Source organism: Canis lupus, chromosome 11, assembly GCF_003254725.2.
Source record: "Canis lupus dingo isolate Sandy chromosome 11, ASM325472v2, whole genome shotgun sequence".
Lineage (NCBI taxonomy): Eukaryota > Metazoa > Chordata > Mammalia > Carnivora > Canidae > Canis > Canis lupus.
The window spans coordinates 71,079,642-71,107,230 of record NC_064253.1 but is presented as its reverse complement, the minus strand read 5'-3'; positions in this window follow the sequence as shown (position 1 = coordinate 71,107,230).

The following is a 27,589-nucleotide window of genomic DNA, read 5'->3' as shown; positions in this document are numbered from 1 at the left end:
TTGTGACTCTATTGTCTCTTTCTTTTGAATTATAAATGCGTTTGATTTTTGCTACCATTTTTTAAATTTCAAGATTTTTTTTTCCCCATAACATTTTTACAACCTTGCTTTTTGTTTCAATGATCAAATGTCTTTTATTTTCTCAAAGGAGCAATTATATTTTTCTAGGCATTTCTTTCTGTTCTCTACATTATTTCTGTTTCCTTGGAGTTCCTCTTCTAAATTTGTTTTGATTTTTTTTTTCATATAAGCTTTAGTTTTATATCTCTATCTTACCTATTTATCTCACTAAGAAGCTTCTTTAGAGCAGCATGTGTGGTGCAGCTTATCAATCCATTGGGCTTCACTGAAAGGTGGTTGGACCAGGTCCTGGCCTTTATGCTGGCAGATGTCTGTCTGCTCACATAGATTTTTTCTGTTGGACCAGTCACTTTCCTCGAGATGAATATCTGGGGAACATAAGTTTTGATTCCAGCATTCTGGAAGCTGAGGAAGACAGACTTCTAATCACTACTTCTGTTTCCCATGCATTGCCCTTTGTCTAGCCTCAGCTGTACCTACTGTGTCTGAGACTAGGGTAATCTCAATTAAACTTTTAAGGGACTAAGTCTCCTGTCTTATTTTGGAGAGGGCAATCAGGCTTTTGAAGGAGTTCATCTGAGGCTCTAACTGTTCCTTCAATACTTTCAACCAACTCTTTTAATTACCAGTCCTATTGTTCATCCCTGACTTTACTGCTACGTGGCATCTCCAATTCCCGACTTTCTCCAGTTTCCGTGATGCCAGCCATTCAGACTTCTCTGGCAGGCCAGGTCAGTCACTACTTATCCACACACTTTTACCTTTTATTATTCAATGAATGTAATTTTGTTGACATTCTTCATTATTTACCAACTCTTCTCTCATTCTCTTTTACTCCATAGATTTAGTTCTTTTTTGGTCAATCACATCATTTCAGTTAGAATGGGGAAAGTTCAATTTACTCCTATGTTTAACTCTAAGGCCATACTTTTCTCTAGCATGTTCTTTTTCTTTTTCATAAGCTTTTAGTCATTTTATGCCCAGAAAAGCCTTGCCTATACAGTCACAGCCCAAACCAGTTCTATGTGCAAAAGACATTTTCTAGTTAGGACTCACTGTTTTTTGCAGTACTCCGTGTACTGCGTCTAAATTAGAATGAATGCATCATCATTTTTCTGACCACAAAATAAACTCTTGGTTGATGTTCAACAGCATAATCCAAATGAAAATTAGTCATTTTGCCCTTAAATGTTGATCATAGAACTTGCAAAGCCTGCATTCAAATGTAATTTGCACTCTTACTCAACAGGTAATTACCAAGTGTCTCCTTTGTGTCTAGCACTGTGTTAAAACTGGCTGATAGACACATAAGACATTTACTTTGCTCTTACAGTGCTCAAGTTTTCATGAAGGAAACAAAAAATGTAAGCAAGAAATTGCCATGTAATGTGACAAATGCCATCATAGAAATGAGCACAAAGGGGTTGGTTACACAGGCAGAGAAGGCTTCCCAGAGACAGCACCTGAGAGGGATATTGAAGAATTATTAGTTCTTCAGGTACAGAAGGACGTGAGACCACTCTTGACAGAACAGGTGGTATGTACAAATTCTAGGAAGCATAAAGCAAATGTGGTTCACTAAGAAAAATAATAATTCAGCTCTCATAGAGCCCTGAGTGGTGGAGTTGGCATGATAGGAAAGGAAACCAGCAGTACATCCCAGGCTAGACTATGAAGGGCTTTGAATGCCATTCTAAGGAATTTGGGTGCATCCCCAGAAGATTTAATTTTCCATTCGCTTAAGTATACTAATGGATCCTCTAGTCTAACATTGGAAACTTGAATATTTGTACTGACACATACACCTGTGTTCACAGACTCCTACATTCACATGTATCCTATGAGATCCACATTCCTGGATTTTTATATTTCCCGTGCTGGACTGGGTTATGTTGCCACATTCTGAGGCAAATGAAGGAAAGATAGGACTGTTGGGTGTTGTGCTTCTTGGGGCATGTGATACAGGCAAACAGAGCCAGGATAACCGACAGTGTCGTCTATTCCAAGCACCTCGGTGGAAATCAGAAGGCACATATATCAGGAATCTGAGGCCCCAAAGGAGTCACAGTGATCTCAGTAACAATTGGATTTTCTAATTATAATGTGTAGTAAGCTCCTTGCTCCTGGGACTGCAACCAGAAGCCACACAGTCATTCTCAGGGGATTTTGTAGAAAGAATCTGTACCCTGGGTGAAAGAATCTTTCCAGCCATAGGAAAGATCAGAACTCTAAAGTTCTAATATGGACACAATGGGTTTCCCTGATTTCTGGGCTCTAGAAAGAAAAGGCAAATTCAGAATTTGGGGAAATCCATACCAAGAGTCCATGAGGACAGTGATCGGTAATTGGAAGACAATAAAGAGGAGACCATACATGTGGACTGCTTATTATGGTTCGTAAAATATGTTCATACCTCGCTTTTAATTTGATGCTTACAACCTTTTGAGAAAAGCAGAGCAGTTTGCACCATCCCTACCTTTACAGATATAGAAGTATATTCCTTTTGTACTTTTTGAGCTGAAATTTGCTCAATACCATGAAAGTAGAATGCCACTGAACCCGAGTTAGAATCCTGTCTCCGTTCTAGTGTTCTAGAATCTTTTCATCATTCTTCTTTGCCCTGATTTTCTCTCTTGCTGGATATGGGTATATGGAGGTGGGTTTGGGCTGTAAGCATTCAGAACAGGTAGTGCTTACCACATGGTTTTGTGGTAGCCATGGTAGCTGACAGATATTCCAGGACTATTTTATAAGAAATACAATGTTCCCAAGACCATATCTGCAGTTTATTTAAGTCCTTAGAGCTTACATGCATTGTTCTGTGTGACAGCAGACCACAAGGGGTTAAAGATGGGGCCACAGGGAGGATAATTGACATGTGGGCCTATTGGTCTTTCCCCAGGCCATCTGGGAGCTTAAATAGCCAGCAGTTAATTAAAAATAAACTGACACTTTACTTTAAGGATAGTTTTAATAACCATTTATAAATGTTACATTAAAAATTCATGCACTGTTATCAACTCCTGCTAAGGATTTACAGCACAATGAAGGTGTTATGAATGTTTTATAGGTACTGGGGAGAAGGCTCTTCCTGTAGAGATATTTTCAGAAGACTATTTGTCTTTTCCAGGCCACATCGTAAGTGCTTAAGACAACAGCAGCTTGTGAAATAAAAACAGCTCCCAAAGTTCAGGTTGCGATCTTGTCCACATACTTCTAGCTGGCTGGAGCTCTTTCGTTGGGCATAGTTTGTCCTTAGCAACGTTTGTTCCAGGTTGTGGATGATATAGAGAGGGAGGAGAAGCTGGCAGTGACAACTCACAACATGGCATGCATGAAACCACCACCCCCAAAAGATCTGGAGAAAACGAGTAGAAACTGAAGGTGTGATATCTGGTGACCCACGGATTCCACCAACCAACAGTATCTACTGCTTTTAGAGATTCTGTTACACCACGAAGCGCTAGATTCTTACCTGCTCTACTTCGGTCACATCCTGTGATTTTGTTTAAAATTCCCAAATGTTGTAGATACCACTTTTTGACCATGAGTTTGGATATACATGCATTCAATTTGCAAGTGGCATTTGAGCATAAGATCATCTAGAACTAGGGAAAAGTGTCGGCTAGCTGCTGCTTTTTTTTTTTTTTTTTCCAGATAGGGGCCATAACAATATATATATCACAGAGATTAAAGAAGAGAATTCTAAGTTGTCTGCTTCACAGCTAACAAGTAGAGAGTGTATTTCCTTGTGCTTGGGCCAAGAATTAAAAGACTTTATCTCTTAGCAGTTTAAAGTGTGTGACTTTGTACAAATGCATGGCTGGACTTTAAAGCCCTGGATAGTTGCATCCCAGGGTGGTCCAGCTTACCAGGAAAAGAAAAAAGAAGCAGAAATCAGTAGTACATTAAAAAAAAAAAAAAAAAGTTGTTGAGCATGTTTAGGTTCTACTGTCTTAGCAAATTTCAATGGTACTTTGTAGTGTTAGCAACTGTAGTCACCATGTTATACATTAGGACTTCAGACCCTATTCATCTAATCGCTGAAAGCTTGTGCCCTTTATCACCCTTTCTCCCACCTTCCAGGTCTTGGCAGCCACTTTTTGTCCCTGTTTCTACGAGCTGACCTTTCTTTAGATTCCCGGTATAGGTTATACCATGGAGTACGTTTGTTTTTATTTCTCTGTTATCCTTTTAGTTCTGTATGTACAGGTCAGTGTTCTTTGATCTTCTCCTTGCCTTGTAAGGAACTTCAGAGCTGTGCAGTAAATCTGGCGCTTGATGCCGTTCTGATGGATCAAAATATCAATAGGAACCTACAGTTGCAGAAACACAATACATGCTTTATTAGCAATAACCTAAAGGACTCAATATGAGAAATGTTTTTAGGTGTGTGTCCGTTTATATTTTAGGCCTCATTGCTTTCCCAGAATCTTTTTCACTTTATTTCTTTGGGTCTCATTAGGTCCCTGCCCTTACAATCACTCCAGTCTTTGAGTGGAGCTTGTGTCAGTAGCTTTTGTATATAGCACACCCATTTTTCTTTATTAATCATGAAATTTAAAACATCACAATTATCATATGTTATAGGACATAAATACATCCAGAAATCTTGATTTTTCTTTTCTTTTCTTTTCTTTTTTTCTGGACTGCTAGAAGAAACAACATTAACCTTTTAAAATTTCCAAACCATACCCTATAGAGTTGGAATAAACAAAAATCTCTAATTTCTCTCAATGTGAAGAGCACCTGGGTGGCTCATCCGGTTAGGCATCTGGCACTTGATTTCAGCTAAGATCATGATTTCAGGGTTGTGAGATCAAGCCCCATTGAGCTCCATGATGGGGTGTGGAGCCTACTTAAAATTCTCTATCTCTTGGGACACCTGGGTGGCTCAGTGGTTGAGCATCTGCCTTTGGCTCAGGGCATGACCCTGGGGTCCTGGGTCCCAGGATCGAGTCCCACATCGGGGACTTCCCCCCAGGACTTCCCCCCAGGAAGCCTGCTTCTCCCTCTGCCTGTGTCTCTGCCTCTCTCTCTGTGTCTCTCTTGAATAAATAAAATCTTAAAAAAAAAAAAAAGATTCTCTCTCTCTGTCTCTTCCCCCTCTCTAAATAAATAATTTACTTAATGAATTCTGTCCAGTGGAAACAGAAAGACTGAGAAGAGGATTAAGATAGATAGAGAGGAAGCCAGAATGCTCATGTGCGAGAGAATGAAAGAGATGAGAAAAGCAGAAGGGGGGTGGTCAGGAAGTGAGGGGTGGAAGGGACTGAGGCAAAAGGCAAGTTTACATTTTTGCAACCAGTTAAAATAATATCTGTTTGTTACAAGGTCAGATTTGGGAACCACTAGGCTGGTCTCATGTCATAACACACTTGTAAGACTTGGACTAGCATTGCTGTGCTTGCCTTACCACAGTGGCCGCTTTGCTGCCTCAATTTCCTTCATTATAATATCAGGCTAAGTTTAAACCCTTCACCTCCCCCCACCCAAAAAAGGCAACACCTTCCTCATGATTTTGTTGAGAATCAAATGAGATAATGAACCTAACTTAAAAATAACACTCTGTAGCCTATACGTTTTTACAGGTAAGGTGCTGTCAACTTAAAAGTTGTACCTGGTAACCTACCATTTCCCTACGCAACATAGAATCACCCTTCTAAAAATATATTGTCAGGACAATAGAATTGTGTGTAAGGAAACAGAAGCCATGAACAACAGATGCCTCCATCCGTCCTCCACACTGAATCCCTGCTCTTCCTTTTCTCTTCCTTTTCCCCACCTTCCTTCTGAGATTTTGCCTGTAAAGCTGGTTTTCCCATTGTCATCCATGGGCTGCTACTTTGTTCTTTACAAACCTCTATCTGGGAGGCCAAATTCACTAAAGCATACACAAGAGGGATTACTGCTGCTCTGGCTTCAAAAAAGTTTGTTTCATTTGTTTTATCCTTTCATTCAAACATGCTGGATCGGACTCCCACTGCTCCTCAGCCTTATCAGCTACCATGTCTGTCATGGATTTTCAGGCAGTGCAGGGGGAAAAAAAAGCTTACAGTTGGCTGCTTTCTTACCATCCTCATCACATATACAGACAGATTGTCTTTCCAATGAACTATCTAAGCTCCTTCCCACTTACACTTTCTCACATGGTGACCTATGGAAATATACCATATGGATGTATCTTTATATGCATTTAAACATAATAATTAGCCTTTAGCACTCAAAAGTGTGGAAGCTTTATAATTCATTACTCTTTAGATAAATGGGAAAGAGTACTGAATTTGGATTGAGGGTAAAGTCTGAATTTCTTTCTGTTCCTGCCAGTAACTGGCTGCTGTCTATGTGATCTTGGGGCACGGTCTTCTTGCTGCCTCCGAGTTTTCTACACAGAAAGTTAAAGAGACGAATTCAACGGTGAGAGATATGTGGCACATGTGTTGCTACTTCCTACCTCCAAGCCCATAGAAGCCAGTCTAATATTAGAAATTGTATATATTTACTAGCCATTTTGGATTGAATGTTTGTATCGCCCAAAATGTATATGTTGAAGCCTAACTCCCAATATGATGGTATTAGAAGGTGGGGTGTTTGGGAAGTGATTAGGTCATGAGGGTAGAACCCTCATGAATGGGATTAGTGCCCTTGTAAAAGAGACCCCAGAGAGCCCTCTCACCTCATTTGTCATGTGAGGATACAGTGAGGAGATAGCACTCTGTGAGCCTGAAGAACTATGACAAATAAATGTTTAAGCTGCTCAGGCTATGGTATGTTTGTGGTAGCCGCCCAAATGGACTAAGATCCTAATAACCCTAAATTGATTGCTTCAGGCTGAGAATTTAAGAATTGGAGAAGTGGCCTTTTAACTAGACCTTGAATATTGAAGTAGGAGTCACATAGGTACAGATGATCGTAAGGCATTCCAGATGATGTCCAGAGATAGGATAGAACAGCATATTCATTCATTCATTCATTCATTCATTCATTCAGCAGTAGTTAGATGTCTACTCTGTGACAGTCACTATTTTAGGGTTTGGGGAGTCAGCAGTGAACAAGACAGGCCAAAGTCGCCAAGCTCTCATGACATTTGCATTCTAGCTGGGAGAGAACTTGAAATTCCATTCAGCTGGAGCAGAGAATGAGTTAAAGAGAGCAGTGGTAGTTGTGTGGAATTACACTGGGGTTAGACGATTGGAAGACCTTCCATTCCAGCCTAACTTTGAATTCCATGGTGATACATCGGTGCTATTCTTTAAAACCTGCTAATGGGCCATGGGAATCAATAGAGATTTTCCTAACTAGAGTAGCAATGCAGGGACAAATGTGCGTGTGATATGATCTCTGGAAGTGGTCATAGACAGTGGGGCTATAGATGTGGATTGGCTGAAGTAGAAGAGAAAGTGGTCCATCTATGATGGAAATAACTCAGGTGGATTCCGATTGCTACTTACTAGTTGTGAGACTCCAGAGGAGTTACTTAATCTCTTTTGTTTCTTCTTTTGTAAAATAAAACCTGATTTATATACTTCCTGTGAGGATTAACTTACAGGACTGACCTACTCAAATCAAGCCAAGAGCCCAGTACCTAACTGCTTAATAAATGGTAATGGGGTATCGTAGGGCCAAGTTCTCTCAAGTGGGTTAAGAACTTAGATGAGAACCTTGGCAGATGTTGCTGAAGAAGAATGTGAACAAGGAACTCTACTAAGAAACAAAAGAATCCTCTTCCCTAAGCTGAGAAGTCTTGGTTGCAGCCGGCTTTGCAGAAGAGCAGAAATGAGAGAAGTGGTCTGCTAACGTGCGACAGACACAGAAGGTAGATCACAAGTATGTCTCGTTAAATATTTCCATTGTGAGCTAAGAAAATTTCAACTCAAACATCTGCCAGCAGATTGCATTCTCTTTTTAAAAAGCCTTTTTGTGAAATGAAAGTTAAAAATAGACCTGCCCTAGACCCAGCAATTGCACTGCTGGGGATTTACCCCAAAGACACAGATGCAATGAAAGGCCGGGACACCTGCACCCCGATGTTTCTAGCAGCAATGTCCACAATAGCCAGACTGTGGAAGGAGCCTCGGTGTCCATCGAAAGATGATGGAGAAAGAAGATGTGGTCTATGTATACAAGGGAATATTCCTCAGCCATCAGAGACAACAAATTGCCTCAACCCACCATTTGCTTCGACGAGGATAGAACTGGAGGGTATTATGCTGAGTGAAATAAGTCAATCAGAGAAGGACAAACGTTATATGGTCTCATTCCTTTGGGGAACATAAAAAATAGTGACAGGGAATAAAGGGGAAAGGGGAAAAAATGAGTGGGAAATATCAGAAAGGGAGACAGAACATGAGAGGCTCCTTTTTTTTTTTTTTTTTTTTTCGAGAGACTCCTAACTCTGGGAAACGAACAAGGGGTGGAAGAAAGGGAGGTGGGCAGGGGGTGGGGATGACTGGGTGATGAGCACTGAGGGGGGCACTTGATGGGATGAGCACTGGGTGTTATTCTATATGTTGGCAAATTGAACACCAATAAAAGATAAAAAAATAAAATAAAAAATAAAATAAAACCTTTCATGAAATGTGATCTTAGCCTCTCTGGACACTTGTAAGAAAGGCAGCGATCAGTGGAAAACTCCCCTGCAAATTAAGATACAGAACAGGTTCGCGTTTCAGCCCGTGGCCATCCAGTAAAACATGGTTAGCCCAAGAAGGTAAAGTCTTCTGACTTGGATTGCAAAATCCCTTCTACTAGATCCCTCTACATCTTTGCTGAGAAGCACTGTCCGGTGAGGAATAAGAATCCTTTATGCCATCTCATTAAAAACAATTAGACGGAGAATATCCACAAGCAGAAGCTGTGTGGATAATGGACTCACAGGTGCCATGAGTTGGGAGATTTCAAATAAAGCCAGCTTCAAGTTCTACCTCTGAATATTACTAGTTATATGAAGTAGATAGGAATCTCATAAATTTGCAGAGAGCCATGGTAATTATGTATGTGAGGTCATTTAGCCCTGTGCCTGGCTGGCAAATATTAATATATGAAAGGTACAAATAACTCTGTTAACGTGTCATCCAATGAATTATACTACACACTACTCCCCTCTGCCTCCCAGAGCCACGCAGTCAGCACTGGCCTGGCCGAGCCAGTGATAGATGGCTCAGTTCTTTCAGGGCAACTTATTCAGTCGCTGGAGAGCACTCATTAGGAGTGGCCTTCTTACACTGAGTTTAAGTGTCCTAACGCTCGTATGTGCTCCCTGTTCTATGGGAAATAGAACTCTAGACTCTATTTCAACTGATTTCCTTTAAACTTCAGTTCTTCGTTGCTCCAAAATACGTGTTATGGTGTACGTAGTCTTCTTTAAGCTTAACATTTCTAGCTTCCTCCACTTGTTTATTGAGTTACATTAACCTTGAGATTGTTTTCTAGGTCTGTGACTCATCGTGATAGCGCAACCCTTTGAAAGCTAAAAACTGGTTTGCGTGTTTGTTTTTATTTTTTTTTATTTTATTTAAAAAAAATTTTTTTTTAATTTATGATAGTCACAGAGAGAGAGAGAGAGAAAGAGAGAGAGAGGCATAGACATAGGCAGAGGGAGAAGCAGGCTCCATGAACCGGGAGCCCGACGTGGGATTCGATACCAGGTCTCCAGGATTGCGCCCTGGGCCAAAGGCAGGCGCTAAACCACTGCACCACCCAGGGATCCCTGTTTTTATTTTTTTAAAAAGATTTTATTTATTCATTCATGAGGGACACAGAGAGAGACAGAGGGGGAGGGAGAAGCAGGTTCCCTGCGAAGAGCCCAACGTGGGACTCGATCCCGGGACCCCAGGATCACAACCTGAGCCGAAGGCAGATGCCCAACCACTGAGCCACCCAGGTGCCTGCTTGTTTGTTTTTAATTTACTCAATTCCACCAGTTCTGTGTGCCAGTAGCAACATATGTATTTCTCTTCTAGACAAGCTCCTTAAATACAATCTTTTTCTTTGTGTTTTCACTTTTTCTTCCTTTCATCTGGCCCATTTTCTTCTTTCCCACCCTCCCTCTGTCCATCTCTGTTAGTCATGTGTACTCTGCGCCTCTTCGAGCCACACTCTTTTCCCTGAGACATTTTGTTCATGTAGTTGAATGAATTTACTCTATAACATCTTTACTTGGTTCTAGACCTTTCAAACATTTCATCCTTTCAGAGGTTATATCAATGGGTACAAAGGTCATATCTTTAATTTTTATCCTTGCTACAAGTCTGAGTTTTAATCAGCCTTTACTACTCAAAAGCCTTCTCAATTTTATTCTTTGCCATTTGGTATTGGGAAGTAATTTCCTTTTCCAATTCTAAAAATCCCTGAATTAATGAATTCTGTCTATTCCCTTCTATTTTCACTTACAAGCCGGGCAATACCTTTCTGAAACCATCTCTTTATTAATACATTGCCAGATGGATCCAGAAGTACTAAATTCTCTTTCATGGCTGTTTCTCTTAGACTCACAAGTTTGTAAGATACATGATCTTTTCCCTACGGTACCACAGATCTTTTTTTTTTTTTTTTTTTTTTTTTTTTTTTAACCAAACGTTTTTCCTTTGCAAAACTGACCAGTTTTCTTGCCACCTGTCAGATAATTACTAGGTGAGGCCAGTGCCACATACTTCAGAGTTTTGCTTCCGGAGAGTCTGATTTCTAGATACCCTCCACTACATCAGCCAGGATAGGGTGTGTTGTGCTTCAGTAATCAACAATATAAAACTCTCAGTAAATTAAGCCAAAAAATATTTTCATTCATTTTCCATGTCCACCTCAGGTCAGCTGAGGGCTCAGTTCCATGTGACCCTCAGTCCAGGATCTAGCTTGTTAGAGGCACGGCTGCCTGGATTTTGCCCATTGCTGTGGCAGGGTTCTAAAAGCTGCTGGCTAGAAAATATACAAATCCCTTCCATTCAAATTCTGTTGGCGAGGGCGTCCCTGGGTGGCTCAGCAGTTGGGCGCCTGCCTTCAGCCCGGGCGTGACCCTAGGGTCTCGGGATCGAGTCCCACATCGGGCTCCCCGCATGGAGCCTGCTTCTCCCTCTGCCTGTGTCTCTGCCTCTCTCTCTCTCTCTCTCTCTCTCTGTGTCTCTCATGAATAAATAAATAAAATACTTAAAAAAAAAAAAAAAACAAATTCTGACTTGGTTCAGATGACCATAGACAACTTCAAGTTTGGCAAGGAGCAAAAGACCCATAATGCCAAATAGGGAGAGTGGAGAACGGGAAGATAGCAATCAAGAGAGTTAGATGTCCTAGAACTCAAAGCATGAAATATTCCATAAGGAGAATGCCATCAGCGACAACACACAGGAGTGAGAAATGAAGATGAGGACTTGTAGATAAAATGGTGACAAGATTTGTAATATTTGTGGAACAAGATTCTAACTGCAAGAACACTGAGAGACAGATGTGATCTCACCCTTGTCAATACAGGTTTAAATTTACCTAAATTGCCTGAAAGTTTGCCTATGTCCCATATGAACACTTCTATAGACTCGGGATTCCAATGTGTGGAAATCAGTCTTTTAATTTTCAAACAAATAGATGCAGGCCCCTATTGTAAACTGGCAGTAAGTTCCATATTTTCCATTCAGCTAAACTGTGGGAGAAATCTGGAGGCCCACGCGGTTCAAAAGAAAAGTCCAGCTTCCTCAGCAGAAGTCAGCCACTGCCAGCTCCACTCACTACCACACACAGCCTTGTAAGAATAGAGACTCAGCCCTACAGATGATGTCAGTCAACTCCTGCTCCAGTTCCCTGAACAGGTTCTTAGGCCTTCCAGGAAGGCTCATTCTACTCCTTTAGTGCTACAACCGGCTACAGGTCCCCTCACTGGAGTTCTTAGATCTGTACATCTTGGTATTTGCTTCTTTCACTCCCATACGCAGCCGTGCTTGGAAGACGGGCCTTATCAATAATGATGTCGTCTTTGCTTTCTGTCTTCATCCCTTGCAGACAGAGAACTACTTTCCCATTTTCCCCCAGGGGTTCCACACAACAGGACTTGCAATGTATCACCTTTCCAACCCTTAACAGTCCTGTTTCATCCCCTTTCGCAGATAATAGGAATCCACACACATCCTTCTAGGGGCTGTTCACACCTCTCTAAGGTCTTATATGTGGGGAGGTTGGGAGAATGCTGCTTTCATGAACTCAAAATGAATTTACTCTCGTGAATGTGACTGTGTTGACTTTCTGTCGCCGTCTTCTCCTAGGTAAAGTAAAACAAAACAGAAACCAATCAATAAACAAGCAAAACTACATAATCCTGGTCTGTGGAGCCTCCCACTAATTGTTCGGAGAAGGATTGTCTACGAGTGACCGTTTTGTATTTTATAATTGATGTTTTTAAAAGGCAGTATTTTAGTAATGAGAAAGTAAATTTGAATATCCAGATGTACCTGGCAATCAATGTTTGTTGAATGAATGAATGAATGAATGAATGAATGCAACATATCCATTATTACTGACTGTTTATAGCTCAGACGGCATCATCGATGAACCAGTAACACGTAGAAATACCTGAATTACCTGGGAGCATTACAGCAGCTGCTGTATCAGCAGGTATTTTGCCAGTTGTTTAGAGGCTGTGAAAATTAACACAAATTGGCAGAAACCCTGGCAATATATCTGGGAGCCAGGTTTGCCTAGAATAAAGGTGATTTCTTTAGATAAAACACTGTCTGCAGGCTCACAGAGGATGAGAGGCACACTGAGCAGAGATGAGCATCAGGTACCAAAAACAAAAAGCACCATAGGAGAACCCCGTACCATGTGCCGCTAGGTGGACTATGATGAAGTTCTGCTATCATCCAGGCAAATATATTATCCGCTTGCCTCTAATGATGGGCCATCTAAATATTGAGGCAGTTTAAGAAAAAAATTGGGAAGCCTCCTGGGCTGGGTGGGTGAGTGTGCACTAATGGGTTCAACAGGATCAAACGCATGGTATTTGTCGTGGACTAGGCCCTGGGCTAGATCCGTGTCACGTGGAGTGGACCGATCAGAAGCCAGCCCTCTTGAAACGCACAGCTTTGCACTGAGTGCACACTTTCTAAGAAATTCCCTTGAGGAAAGCCAGGAGAAGGGGAAAAAAATAGCAGAATGACGTTGGCCCCATGAAAGACTAGACTCTTGGCCCCCAAACGTGAATTCAGATGTTACCCCATGTTTGTCAACACCAGTGCACCTCCCTGTCAACAAGCTCCCCACCCCCTTGTACAGGTGCACACGTACCTTGGCGCACTCGTGCCCGCTGACCGACGGACACCGTGCTGGTTCCAGGGCCCATTCCTTGCTGGATCTCCAGTCTCCTTTTTCCTCCTCCCTTTCCCAAGTTAGTTACTCTGAGATTGCTCACCCAAGTCTCCCTGAGGCACTTTTAATCTAATCTTCTTTGTAACACTGAGGTGAGGGTCATTTATAGATAGTTTTCATAAAAACAGTATTTCAGAGAAAATGAAAACTAGACCTCAGTGGTCAAAAACCCCATCAGGGCAATCTCTGAGGTTTGTCTCCCTCCACTGTTCAACCAGGGGATCAGCAGGACATTTCTCTGCTTGCCTAGTCCCGGCTGCACTGAAGGGCACCTGATTTCCTCTTTGAAGAGGGCAAAGCCTGGAGAAGGGCTGACCGGGAAGATCATTTCCATGGCCCTGATGCCGCTATCACTGATGCAGGATCCAAAGGGCTGACAACATGCATTTTGCTTTCACAGGCTCTCTGAGCATTTGCCTGAATCCTTTCCCTTGGTAACAAACTGAGAGTCTATCCAGGAGGATCACTGACTAAGTGATGGAGGAGGAAGTCAGGGTTAGCAGAAGCAGGGTCCCCATTCGGACTCTGCAACCCTGTGGTCACAGGGCTTGCTTGCCTTTGGGGATGTCACAGTCACTTCCTAAATCTCAGTGTCTTCCCCTATAATAGGAGAGAGGAATCCTGCAGATGACAAGATGAACAGACTGATGCAATTTAGGAACCGGGAGTGACTTTAAGCATCATGCAGCCTGACTTCCTTGCCATCTTACAAGCTAAGGAAAGCAAAGGTCTCACAAACCTGCTGCTCCATAAAGTCTCTTGGGAAGCTTTTTATAAAAGTACGCGCATGCCTAAACCCAGCTTCCAGCAATTCTCATTTAAATGATCTGGGATGAGGCTCAGTATTGGTCTTTTTAAAGGCTCCCTAAATGATGCTAATGTGCAACCTGAGAGTCAACACAAAAACACCGGCCTGTAGGGGAGGGACGCACTGCTCACTATCTGCTCCAGGAGCTCCTGGAGAACTGAACTGGGACATGAATGCATATTTAATATATTCTAATACAGCACTGATTCTTCCTCTTCGGTGGGCAGATGACCCACCCTACTCTGTCCAGCTGGGTGCAATTTCTCCCCGCATTAGGCTACCAGAGCAGTTTATCACTTCAAGAGGATTTACTTACATCTTTATTTAGACTTTGTAAGAATGTCAGCTTCTTAAGAAGGGAGACCACGTCTACACCACTCGATAATTCCCTATTTCTGGGGACTATGCTACCATGTTGTGCACAAAGAAATATGTGCTGAACACTAGGCTTCATCAACCCCTCTGGTCCCCCTCCCTTCCGTGCATCTCCTACCGTCTTCCCTACATTCCTTCTTTACCTTCTTTATCCCAAGCTGTCTTGTCTTCTGTATAATTCACCCAAATTCTTTCTTTCCTCCTCTTTGCTTTAATGTCTTACATCTCTGCCAAACATTGCTCTTTTTTTTCCTTTAGGGAAAGGAATCCAACCCTTTGAGCATACCCCCAAATTACCAGCCACAATGACTGAAGCAATTAGTGCCTCTTCAGTATCTTGGGATTAGTTTCACTCTTACTATTCTTGGGATTGTGGTTAAAGGGCCATGAATGGATAAGCTCTTTTCTCCAAGGGAGAAAATGAAAGTCCCCTGAGTCAGCCCCAAATCTGCTGTACATTCTGATATTTGCTCATATTCCATTATCCAATTACATTTTGCTCTTTGCTATGAATATTACCTGTCTGCCACCTGCCATTCCATCACACACACACACATATCTTAAAGTACATTGATTTTAAATACCTTTGCTCTTGTTATTTATCCAATACCCACTTCCCTTTTTTCATTAACATCCTTCTGGCCCATATTTTCAGAGCAAAGGTAAGATTCTAGCTCTTTTTTTTTCTTTTTTTTTTAAAGCCTTCCCTGACCTAGCCCTAGCCCCTATTGATAGCTGTCATCCCAACATAGCTGATTCAAAATCACCTGCCTCATCAGGTGATCACTTATAGTTTTATTTTTTTAATTAATACTTCGTTTTATAATACTTTAATAATACTTATTTTTTTAATTAATACTTCGTTTCTTTATTTCACACACACAAACACAAGCAGGAGGAGCAGGAGAGGGAGAAGGCTCCCTGCCCAGCAGGACCCTAGGATCACGACCCACTCCTAAGGTAGATGCTTAGCCCACTGAGCCACCCAGGCACTCCAAACTTACAGTTTTAGTAAGAAACTGTTTTCTTACTGTTTTTTTTTTTTTTCTTCAACCAGAATGTCAGCTCAAGATAGGAGATCTTTCATCTGTTTCTTCCCTATCGTTAGGGTCTTCCCAATGCAGTCCTAGGGAAACAGTAACGTCGTTATGAGAAGCCAAAAGTACTGCACACTGACTATGTGCAGGATTTTTGTCTAAGCACTTTTTAAGATTGACAAGTGTAATCCCAACACCCCTGAGATGTTATCCTCCTATTACAGAGAAAATGATGCACAGAAAAACCAGCTAACTCAAGTTTACACAGCTAGTAAGTGGCAGAGACAGTACTGGGCCATCTAACTTCAGAGCTTCTGCTCTAAACCACTATGCGAAATTATGAGGAACAGAGGAGATGGTAATGTGAGCCCCTTAGGACAGGGCGTGGCACACGATTCCTCAGGAAACGGTGGATGTTATTACACAGAAGGGTCCTGGCTCTGCTCCTTAGTGTGTGGTCTTGCCCAGATCACCAATAATCCCTGTTATCACAAGATCCACACGGGAGGGAGTTAGACTGCAGGGGCCTTTCAAATGCATGGTTAGAGTTACTGGCACAGGAGGAGCATTTCTGGTTGCCACAATGACTGAGGTGCTACTGGCTTGGAGGGGAGGGTACATGGCGAGGACACTGAATACTGAGCCCTTTCCAGACCTATATGACAGAGCTCATTCTTGCCCAAAACTCAAACAGCGCTGTAAGTAACACTGGGCCAAGAATTTTTAAGGCCCCTTCAAGATTTTAAATACCACAGTATTAATATTAGGCTTTTTGCTAAGAGATGATTGCCTGTCAAAGATTCTAACCTTTATCACTTACTAAAAAATCAGCTCAGCACAACTCATCAACTAGCCAGTATTTAAAATACAGGGTTATGTATTTATAATTAATATGGATTAGATACTATTTTCCATGCAGCCTGGAAGACAAGTCAATTTTGGAGAGCCACACAGCTGCTCAATAATGCAAATGATGCCTATTTAAAATAGTGTATTACATTGCTTTTTAAAGTGTGGGAGGCAGTATGGCATAGTTGGAGAAGTACAGCCTGGAAGCAGAGAAGCCATTTCCCGATCCTGGATCTATCAATTATTAGCTATGTAAACTTGGGTGTACCGTTTTACCTTTGTGGGACACCGGCTTCCCAGATGAGAAACTGCAGCAACAGAGTCCGTTTTAAGGATGTTGTAAGAATTAAAGCAACATATTTAGGAAGTCTGGCGCATATTGATGGCTTAATAAACGGTACCCATGCACATTTCTCCTATTCTTTTCATCATGGAGAAGATATCTGTTGGTTTTCCCTAATGTACTAAAAGAGAAAATGTGATTTTGGATCTGGATCTTGGAAGATAATTAAGTTTTGGCCTGATAGATAAGTGGGCAATTTTGTGACCATGGGATGCAATGACCCTAATGTATGTTTTCATTCATTCCACAAATATTTCTTGAGTTGCTGTTACATACCAAACACTATAACAGGCCCCTAAAGATAGAATGAAGAGGGTCTTTACACTCCTAGAGCTGGCACTCTGGACGATTTTCCCTTGAATCTCCACAAGAAGTACTGACCGGACGCTGCATTTTCAAAACTTGTTTTTACAACTTTCAGGAACATCACCCTACACCTATTGAATATTTCTATTCATCAGCCTTCTTGCTTATGCAAAGAAAGTCCCCAAATTCATTTAATCCTGGAATTTCACCTTCTGCAGCAGAGCATGCACACGCGCGCACACACGTGTAGGTTACCATGTACCTCGGTAGCATGAATATCGATGGGCACATTACTTGCTCATGGTTGCCTTGATTTTTTTCTCATTACTAAAGTTGGTTTGTAAAGCTCCTTGGTATTACTTGAAAAAATTGATTTAGCAGTAAAAAATGCTTGGGAAATGCAGGACTTCACTGAGTCTTTAATGTGCATCCAAGTTCTTTAAGAGGCTGATACACTCTATTTAGCATTTCACAAATAAATTTGACCTGGGGGCCCTCTTAAAAAATATTTTTCCCATTACATCTGACTTGATAACAAATGCTGGTAAATTCTTATATACCTATTACTCTTATCTCATGGTTTTCACTGACATATTTAGTGAACATTGTTTTGAACACATGGCTTATAAGATTATGTTTCTCTTCCTGGAAAAGTGGGAAATTATTTTAGTTTTTAAATCTGTGGCTAAAGCAAGCTAATTTTATTTTCAATTTAAGGATATCAGGAGACATAGCAGCCAATATTCAATGTTTGAATTATTTCATTTAGGTCTCTTTGTCTCTGCCACAAAATACCAGTGATCTTTGAGTGACAGCTAACAAATGAACCCCATAAATTTGCATTCATCAAATAAGATTTGGGTGTCTATTATAATATGTGTGCTATATAGTAGGCATTGAAGAAAATTAAATTATGGCTCATGCCTCAAGGAGCTTATAGTCTAATAGAGATGACAGTTATGTTAATAGGCAATTATAATATAATAAGTACATATTAGAAATATGTCACAGGGAAGAGAGTGATTATCTGGTTGGGGAAATATCTGGAAAAAAAAGGGCTTATAACCAAGGAAGATGATTTATTACAACTGAGTGGGAACTATTTAAAATCAAATCCCCTCTACTTGGAGCTTAGAAAGAAACAAGAGAACATCATAACAACAGTAGGTCAGGATACTTGAACTTCTCTTACCCCCTCAAAACCTTTCCAGGAATGACTGGATGAAGACTTTTTACTTAATAGAACCCATGAGAGCAATTGCACTTTGAGGAAAGACTATGACCACCTAAAATAAGAAATGTCTACAAACACACTTTGAATTCCACCTCCACAAAGCAGCCCTGGATAACATATTTTCACTCTAAATTATCACCCCATCTGATAACTATCAAAACCATTTCCCCCGCAGTACCCTCTTAAAACGCTTCCCTTAGGTAAACCTGATGCATGGAAAACATTTCTCTGAAAAACATTGATGCTATTGGTAATGATAGTAATTCCCCATCACATTTTGCTGTGTTCCTTCCATATTCTAACATTTCATTTTAACCCAAATCCATAATCCACATTTTATAATTAAGAGCACTTAGTACTCTTAGTACTCAGTGATCTGAGATCAGTAACTTCGTGTCACACAGGTACAAATCAAGGGCACAAAGACAGTGTCCAGTCATTTGACCTAAGCTTGGGGTTTTGCTTTTTTTAACCAAATTTTGTGAGGTTCATCTGAATACTGAGCTGCTAAGAAAGCATCTTGAATAGAAATTGTGACTTAGGCCATTATTATTTGTGAGCTAGAAGTAGCCTCTCTTCTGAAGCTATTGTTATGCAGAAGGTGACATGAAACTATTCTCAGACAAAACCTGCCTATCAGCCTAATAGACCCATAAGACTTTTTATAGTGTTATAATTGAAAATAATAATCTTCAAAGTTATATAACTCACTTAACTGACTAGATCATGAGTTCTGAATGTTAACATGAAACAGATTCTTGAGATCTTACTCAAGGTTGTATGAAATTGCCACCCAATTAACTATAAATCCACTTCTTTCTCAGAAAAGCATATTAGAATTCAGATGAGTGACAATAATAGTGCATAAACTTAAATCTACATGATCATGAAAAGTAAACTATTGTAAACTTTTATACTTTGTTATTTTTAAGACACTAATACTCCTTACGACAGATCAAGGTTCACCAGGGTGCCACAATATGATCATTTAGAAGATTGATTTATTCATTCATCACATATTTGTGGGGTTTTTTTTTTGTTTTGTTTTTACAAAGTCATATTTTAGGAGTACTTTCAAATACTGACAGGTCTTTAATCCTTGGCTTTCGCCCAATATCATTTAAAATTCACCAAAAAATCCAATAATAATTGTAATAATAAAATGAAGAGATTAACTAGTATCACCTTAGTGTTCTATAATTTACCAACTATTTTCACGCCTGTTACACTCAATCCTCAATAATCCTGTAATATGCTCAGCAATTCCCATTTTACAGATAAAGAAGCTGAGAATCATAAAGGAAATGAGGGAGATAAGAGAAAGTGTGCTTATTGACAATTTTATCATTCTAAGGTTAGTGTGCCTATAAAGGAAAGAGAAAAAAAAAATTAGAAACCTACAAATCCAGGGAGAATTACCTCAGCCACCAAATCAGAAAAACTAGCATTAACCTGGGATTCTTAATTCCAATTGGTTTGTTCTGCATCAATACCGTTAATTAATATACAACTCCAAATTAGCTTTTGCAGGCAGGGAAATGTCAGCGGGTTTCTTCTTGTCCTCCTGCTAAGTGGAGGACATTAAATCATTATTACACATAATAGTTCCTAATTTGCAGGTGGAAATATTAGCTCCCAAATGCATAAAAATCATTCTGAGCCTGAAGGTCAACAGTCGCATATCAGATTGTTTTGGTTTCCTGCTGGTCACTTTACAACATGGTTTAATGGTTACCATAGTATCTTTCTTCCAAAGTGAATTATGACCTGAACTTTAACTTTTCATTTTTGCTTAACTATGAGGTAGCTAGGAGACCAGATTATCAACTGCATTTTTCTAACATAGGAAAGCCCAGAGAGGTCAAGTGACTCACCAAAGGGCACACAGAAAACCTGATTGCTCCGTGGGTCTTCCAGATTGGTGCAAGCTTTGGAAGGAACTGATCCATCCATTTCTTCTTGCTTATCTAAATGTCTCTCTCTGCCCTTATAATTCTGCATCCCATGACATTCAAGGAGACAGTGGAAAATGCATGGCTTTACCAGCAGCATATACCCCCTGTAAATAAGACCAGCTACTGGCTGAGAAGATGGGGACTCACTATTGCAGTATTTTATCTGCTGGGTGGCCAATTCATTAAAACAGATATCTAGTGTTTTAATCACTCTGCCAAACCACCATCTGTTTTCATCCCTGCCTCCCCCAATCCTAAACATCGCCCTATACCTTCTGCCACAGTCCCAATCAGGTTTCTGTACAGGAATGGACAGCTTGCAAGTGGTATGTCGGGGGCCTGTGCAATAATTCATCTTTTGGGCATGACGGAACAAGCTGTTGGGTGCTGTGAATATGCATAGCAGGTCTTGCTGGGCGAAATTCTGGATCTGAACGGAGAACAGCTCCCACTTGGTGGAAATAAATGCTTTATCCCTCTCCTCACTCCACTCAAAATGCGTACCAATCCTAGTAGAAAGTCTGAGGTCTATTTCGGAGCCCAGGACTAAGCTTCCTGGATGAAGGGGTTGTGAACTCCAATACTTGGACATGAGTCCAGATCAAACGTGTCCCTGTATTTATGATTAGTCATATGACTATCACGTAATGGATTCTTACTATGAGTTAGGACCAAGCCAAGCACTTTACATAAACTACCTCTTTTTCATTCTTAAAATAACCTTTCTGGATATTGGTTGTATTCCCGTTTTACAGATGAATTAACTAAATGACATTCACACTTGGGTCGTTAATCCAAGGTCACAGCGATTAGACAACAGTCCAGATTGGAACTTGTGTTTCTTTGACTCCAAATCCTGTGCCCACAGTGACTATATTACCTGTCCACTTTCATAACTACACAGAGATGTTAACAATGGGCTGCTTTTCTGAGATCATCTTGCTATGTGCTGTAGCCTACAAGATTATTACCTTTTTATTTTCATTGCGACTGTTTTTTTCCCTTAATTGTGACTTTTATAAAATAACAAAAACCAACCAACAACCAACAAAACAAACTCTTGTTGAGAAGGTTAAATTCTTTTGTGCAAAATAATTCAGAATCTCGATAGGATAGGTCTTTTGGATAGGATAGGTCTTTTGGTGCCTCAGCCCAAAGCTTTTTCTAAGCCATGTATAACCATAAATACCCATCCAAGACCTTGATAAACTGGACAAGTGTTTTCTAAAACAGGAATAATCCTCAGTCTTGCTGCCTCCCCACTTTCTGATCTGTAGGGGCCAGGTGCACGTATTCGTGGCCAGCAGTGGACTGGAGCGATCTCTTATTGGCTCAGCATTGTGCATTCCATAAAATCAAATTGGTAAATCAGGCAGGTCCAGGGGCATAATTTGCAGGATGCAAAGCAAAATAAAAATGCAAGACACCTTGTTTCAAAATTATTAAGAATTTCAAAAGAGCAACACTGGGAATTAAAGCAAGAGAGGACCTGCACCTGCACAGGTCCCATGCCCATGAAGCTGGCCCTGACTGTCTAAATCTCCAAGAATGGTCCTATTTTCCTCCACCTTATTCTTTTCATATAACCCAGAATAGAAACAAAAAAATCTTGGAGTCAGAGGCTCTAGTCCTTGGTCCTGGTTTAAGGTATATGGTTAACTAGCTTTTGACTTTGTCATTTAACCAGTGATGCTGAGAGTCCTCATACTCTGTAAAGTCCATCCATACTGGCCCAGCCTACAATACTTAGGCCAGGCAGTTGCCTCCCGTGTTCTACTTCATTTATCTTTTCAGTTTCCCTTTCTGGGAAAGCAACTCAGAAAATGGTCAGCCTCCTTAATAATACCTGAACCACCATCAACCATGGTCTTCAGGTTCCCCAGCTTCTTGATCATGCTGGGGAAGTACTCCTCCCACCTCAGTTACCAGGTCACCATTGCTCATTCCACACCTTCTCACTGTCTCAGATACCTACCCTGGGCCATTAAAAGAAAGTTATTTTGAGATTCTTTAAGAGAAAAAAAAATGTTCCTGTTAGGTCTACCAACTCCATGATAGTGAGGGAAAAAGCAGCAGATTTTCCCCAAAGGAACACATTTGTTAAAATCAGGTATTTCTTATTTTGTTTTGTTTTTAAAAATATTTCTGTATCGTGAAGATAAAGTCATACTAAAATGACTTCTTTAGGTATACTTCAGAATAAAAATCTTCAAACCATAACCTCTATCCAGTGAAAAATTATAGTGCGACTAACATAACCTATCTTTTCTCCATCTCCAGTCTTCCTCCACTTGTCCTCCCTACTGAGAATAAATAAGGTTCTTCTCCTTTTGCCTCACTCCCATTCCTGAGCCCAGGCTAAATTTCTTTCATTCTTACTTTAAAACTCTTTGAGTCATCTTCAGGTCCCTCCACCCCCTAACCACTACGGCTCGCCCCCATTACCTCCTACCCATGAGCTTTAGTAACTTTTCTCCCTGCCCTGGGGAGTATATTTCTATAGCTCTGCATTAAAAAGCCCTTGCATTTTGCTTGAGCCAGATTTGGGAGTTTTATAAAATCACTACTCCTTCAAAAATGAGCTCAGTTTTCTACTTTCTAACTAAACTTTCCTGCCTTCCATCCATCCAAACCGATGTGATCTTTTGCTTTGCACCACCCTTTCAGAATACTTATCACTTCTTAAGGTTGGTTAAGAGTATGCATGCACATGCCTCGTCTCCCCGTCTGGCTTGTAAGTAATATGAGGACAAGGAATAAGCCCTCAGTGGGGAAAAGCATGGTTTGATTAGATTCGAGTCACAGGGAGTGTTTGTTGAGTGAATGACTGTGAACTATTATCAGAGACAAGTTAAAACAGGAACAACCGGATTAGAGTCTTATCTCAGCTGACCTCTCCCCCTTATGTTCCTTGTTCATGTTTCTCAACTTCTGAGTCTATCAAAAGCCAAGTGAAGAGGCTGTTTCTCTGAGATCATTCATCTGTCCTGTTAATTTGTGTTAAGTGGTACTTTATCAGAGCCAAGCTTTTAAGTCCATTAAAAGTCTTAGAGCTTCTCTCGAAGCTGGGAACACTATAAAAGACAACATCAATCCTGTGGCTCTGCTTTACACTCAGGACAAGCTGATACTTTCAGCACAAGTCTCCGGATCCGCCTTCAGGACTTCCAGAATGACCCATGGAATGAATGACATCAGGCCGTGGAGTGTCACTTCTTCTGAGATAAGAAACAGGCTGTCCTGAACTCAAGAATCCCTTATAAAGATATCAGCTGGGGAAGCAACAAACTTGCATGCTATTATCCTCAAATACCCTCATCTCTCAAGCTTTATAATGCACTTTTTAAAACTCTTTTTAAAAACAACAAATTTGACAGGCCAGACACAGCTCACTAACCTGGGAGATTTGTTTTAAAAATACAGATTTCCACATACCATCTGTAGAGAATTTCCGGGGTGAGGCTCAAAATTATGTATTTTTGAAAGCTCCCTATGTTATTCTTATTTGTAACTAGGGTTTAGAACTTCTAGAAGCCTATTGCAGACTGCAAAGCAATTTAACATGATCTATTATTTCATTTGATGTTTACAGAAATAGCTAGGAATATTATTCCCATTTTAGGAATGAGAAACCAAAGCTTAGATTTGATGACTGAACCTAGGGTGACTTCTAAGGTTGGTCTTCACTTAGGACACAAGCTCAGGTCTTCTGAATCCCAGTCCAGGGCTTGTCCACTGTTAACTTTGAGATCTGACAACTGCAGTTACCAACTTATTAACTTGAACTGATTTATCAGGTTGCACTTACAAAGGATGAGAAAACGAGGGTAGAGCATTTTTGTCAGAAAGAGAACCACATGAGCAAGAACAATTTATAAAAGGGAGAAGCCTTTCAAAAGCCTTTGCAATTTGTGAACCAAGGCCTTTGCAATTTGTGAACCAAGGAAGGGGGAAAAAAGTCTTAATTCCATAGATGGTCAAGCCTTCTTCTATTTTTTTTTTCTTTCTCATCTCCATCACAACTTTTCTTCCTTCTTCCTAGTTAATGACTTAGACCCATTACCAATACAAAAGTGTGACATTGCACAGTCTCAACAAAAAATGAGGCAGTGGGAATGAATTATGCACATAAGTGCCAAGATGGTTGGTTCTGAACTATTACTCTCATGTGGGGGGTGCCTTATTGCCCTTCTTCTCTTTTTTTTTTTTTTTTTGCCCCTATCCTTCTAATAATAAGTTCCTTCTCCAAAGAGAGAAAGAACAACTGATTTGATTAATCAGAGTTCAGGGCTTTTACTGAGCTATATTTTAGTAGTTGGATGAGTTTGCTCTGCCCCAAAGTTAACACCTAAATGCATCTATTATCTTAATAAGACTTGCATGTATACAGTATACAAATATATTTGAAATTTCATTTAAAAGTTCAAGATCCTAAAAAAAAATACATATACTTACAGATTTGATAACTAGTGCAAAGAAAATTTTAAGGACTGAGCCTTTGAGAACTTCAATATTTCCTGATCAAGACAAACAGAAAATTAAAAGAGAAATGTCCAGTGAGATAGGTGGGAGACCAAGAGAGAGCAGTGCTCCAGAATCCAAAGAGAAAATATATCTAGAAGAAAGACTGATCAACTCTGTACAGGTAAAAGAGCAAGACAAAGACTGAGAAATTACCATTGCATTTGGGCAATATGGAAGTTTTGAAAACTTGACAAAAGTAGTTACAGTGCATTTTGGTGAATGAAGTTTGAATAGAGTGATTTGACAAAGATTGTAAAGTTGAGAGATGGGGAAAGTATGAACAATTCTTGCGAGGAAGGTTTTTATTCTTAAATTTTGTTTTCATTATTTTAGGGGAATAGGGAAATACAGCAGTAGTTTCATGGAATTTGATAACAAGGAAGGTTTTATGGGTTGTTTTGTTTAGTTTGGTTTCCCTGTTCTAAAAAAAAAAAAAATCAAAACTCATATATCACAGCATGGCTGTATGATAATGGGAATGGCCAAGTAGAAAGGAAACAAGTTTGGCAGGGAGGAAATGATGTTTAGTAAGACGTGACGTGTTGACCTAAGAGAGGAACAAGCACAGCTAATCTACTAGAGCTGAAAATAAAAGAGTGTATGTGGATGTAGAAGCAGGTATGTTAGTATATTTAGGGGGTGGGGGGGAGGAGAGACTTTTAGGTTATCCTCTGACTTTCCAGATCTCAAATTCCATGATTATACCCCAGTACCCTCATATAACTGATCCCACTAAATAATGAAGGGAGTGATTTCCCAATGTCATTCAGAAAACTATAGACACATTCAGAACCAGGACTTTAGTTTTCTGATGACTATATCTGCAATGTTTAGATCATTTGTACATTTATTAGATAGATTATTATTGAAATCTGCTTGCCAAGAACTCTTTTAGACACTAGGAGTAAGTGGTAAATGATATTTCTTTCTTTCAGTGTATTTTAATCTAGAGAATGAGACAGGCATAATTGCATAATTAATTAATTTGAGTTGCTGTAAGTTCTACAAAAAACAAGATGATTTTGCAATAAGAACCAACTATTGAGACTGACCTAGGATAGCTGGAGAAAGATAAATCATTGATAATCTGAGATTTGAAGGATAAATAGGACTCACATGTGTGAATTATAGTATAGGAAGTATGAATATGGACATTAGAGGAAGCACAAATACCATATAAGAGCACCTCAAAATATCCAAGTGTGGCAAGGGAAATGAGAACAAGGGAGAAAGAAGTGTACATTGCAAGAGTAGGCTGGGGCCATATTGCATAGGGACGTGATTAAAAGTTCATATCTTGTCTGGAGGATATTAAGAATCCAGAATCAGCTAGGATAGATCTGTTACAAAAGGATAACTGTACTGTATGAAAAAGGAATTGAAGAAAACAAATACATATGTAAGGAAACCGGTTGGAATATTATTAAAATAGTTCCCATGTGAAATGATCATAACATAGACTAAGTTGGTTTATGGAGAGATGGGGAAAATTGGGTGGATTTGAGAGATATCCTGGAGTGTGGATTAATAGGATATGGTGGTAGGTGGTTGGTTAGAGAGAAAGAAACATACTTTGGAGGATGACTTCCAGGATTTGCAGAATATATAGGTTGATAGTGTTGCCCTTACAAAGAGAAGGTTTTGGGGTTATAAAAATAATGAGTTTGTACTGGACAATTACAATGTCAATTAGATGTCAGGGAGAATTTTAGGTGAAGATGGCAAACATCCAGCTTCCTGCCAAGGGCTATGTTGTGTTCTGTCAATAGAGAGATAAATGAAAGTCACTTTCTACCCTCAAAAACCTCATAGTTTAGCAGCTCATACTCTAGGTTGCTGTAGCACCTTTCTCATTCTGAATCTGCTGTCAGATCTGAAAGGCAAAACTTGCCCAGGAATGGCTGGAAGGAAGCAAGGAAAAAAAAAAAATCCAAGTTGATATACTTTAACTAGGCAACAGTTACTCCTAAAAAAGATCAGAATGTGGTGTGAAATATGCTAATAACATTTATGCAAATGAAAGTTCACTGTATTAACTACAAGATCAAGGGATAACTGCAAGTAATTTGGTAATGGGCTATAATTACCCTTCCATCTATAGTATGGGGGATAAGGGTAATGCATGAATCAAACACTGTTACTAAATACTTTTGCATTTCATCAGTGCCTTTTCTTCTTCATTGTACTTGAAGATACCTGGAAAGCTATCACAAAATAAATAAGTCAATTTTAATACCAGGCTAAAGGTATTAGGTAGAATATTTATAATTGTTGATTCTTACTTTTTCCTTTTCCTTTTTTTTTTTTTTTTTTCTCTTTCTTATTTTGGACTTGGTCATGCCTGACAGAGAAGTTTTTCTTAAAGTATTAGACAATTCCATATAGTCTAAGAACTAGCTGCATGACTTTGGGTAAAGTTACCGATCTTTGCAACTTAGTTTCCCCATTATTTATACAGGGATGTTAAGATTCATAATGGCCGCTTCCAAAGAATCAGAAATGACCACTTTTTATATCCTTGGAAATATTGAAACCATTTTTTCTTTTTTACTTTTTATTTTGAAGTATTTTTGAAAGTTGCGTAACAAAGAGCTTTTCTTCCCACCACCCTCATCCCCTGCCCTGAATCCTGTGAACACAGGTCGTAGGCATGGGTCCCATTACCCCTGAATACTTCAAGATGTCTTCCTACAAACATGATGTTACCCTATGTAGTCACAGTATGGCCTT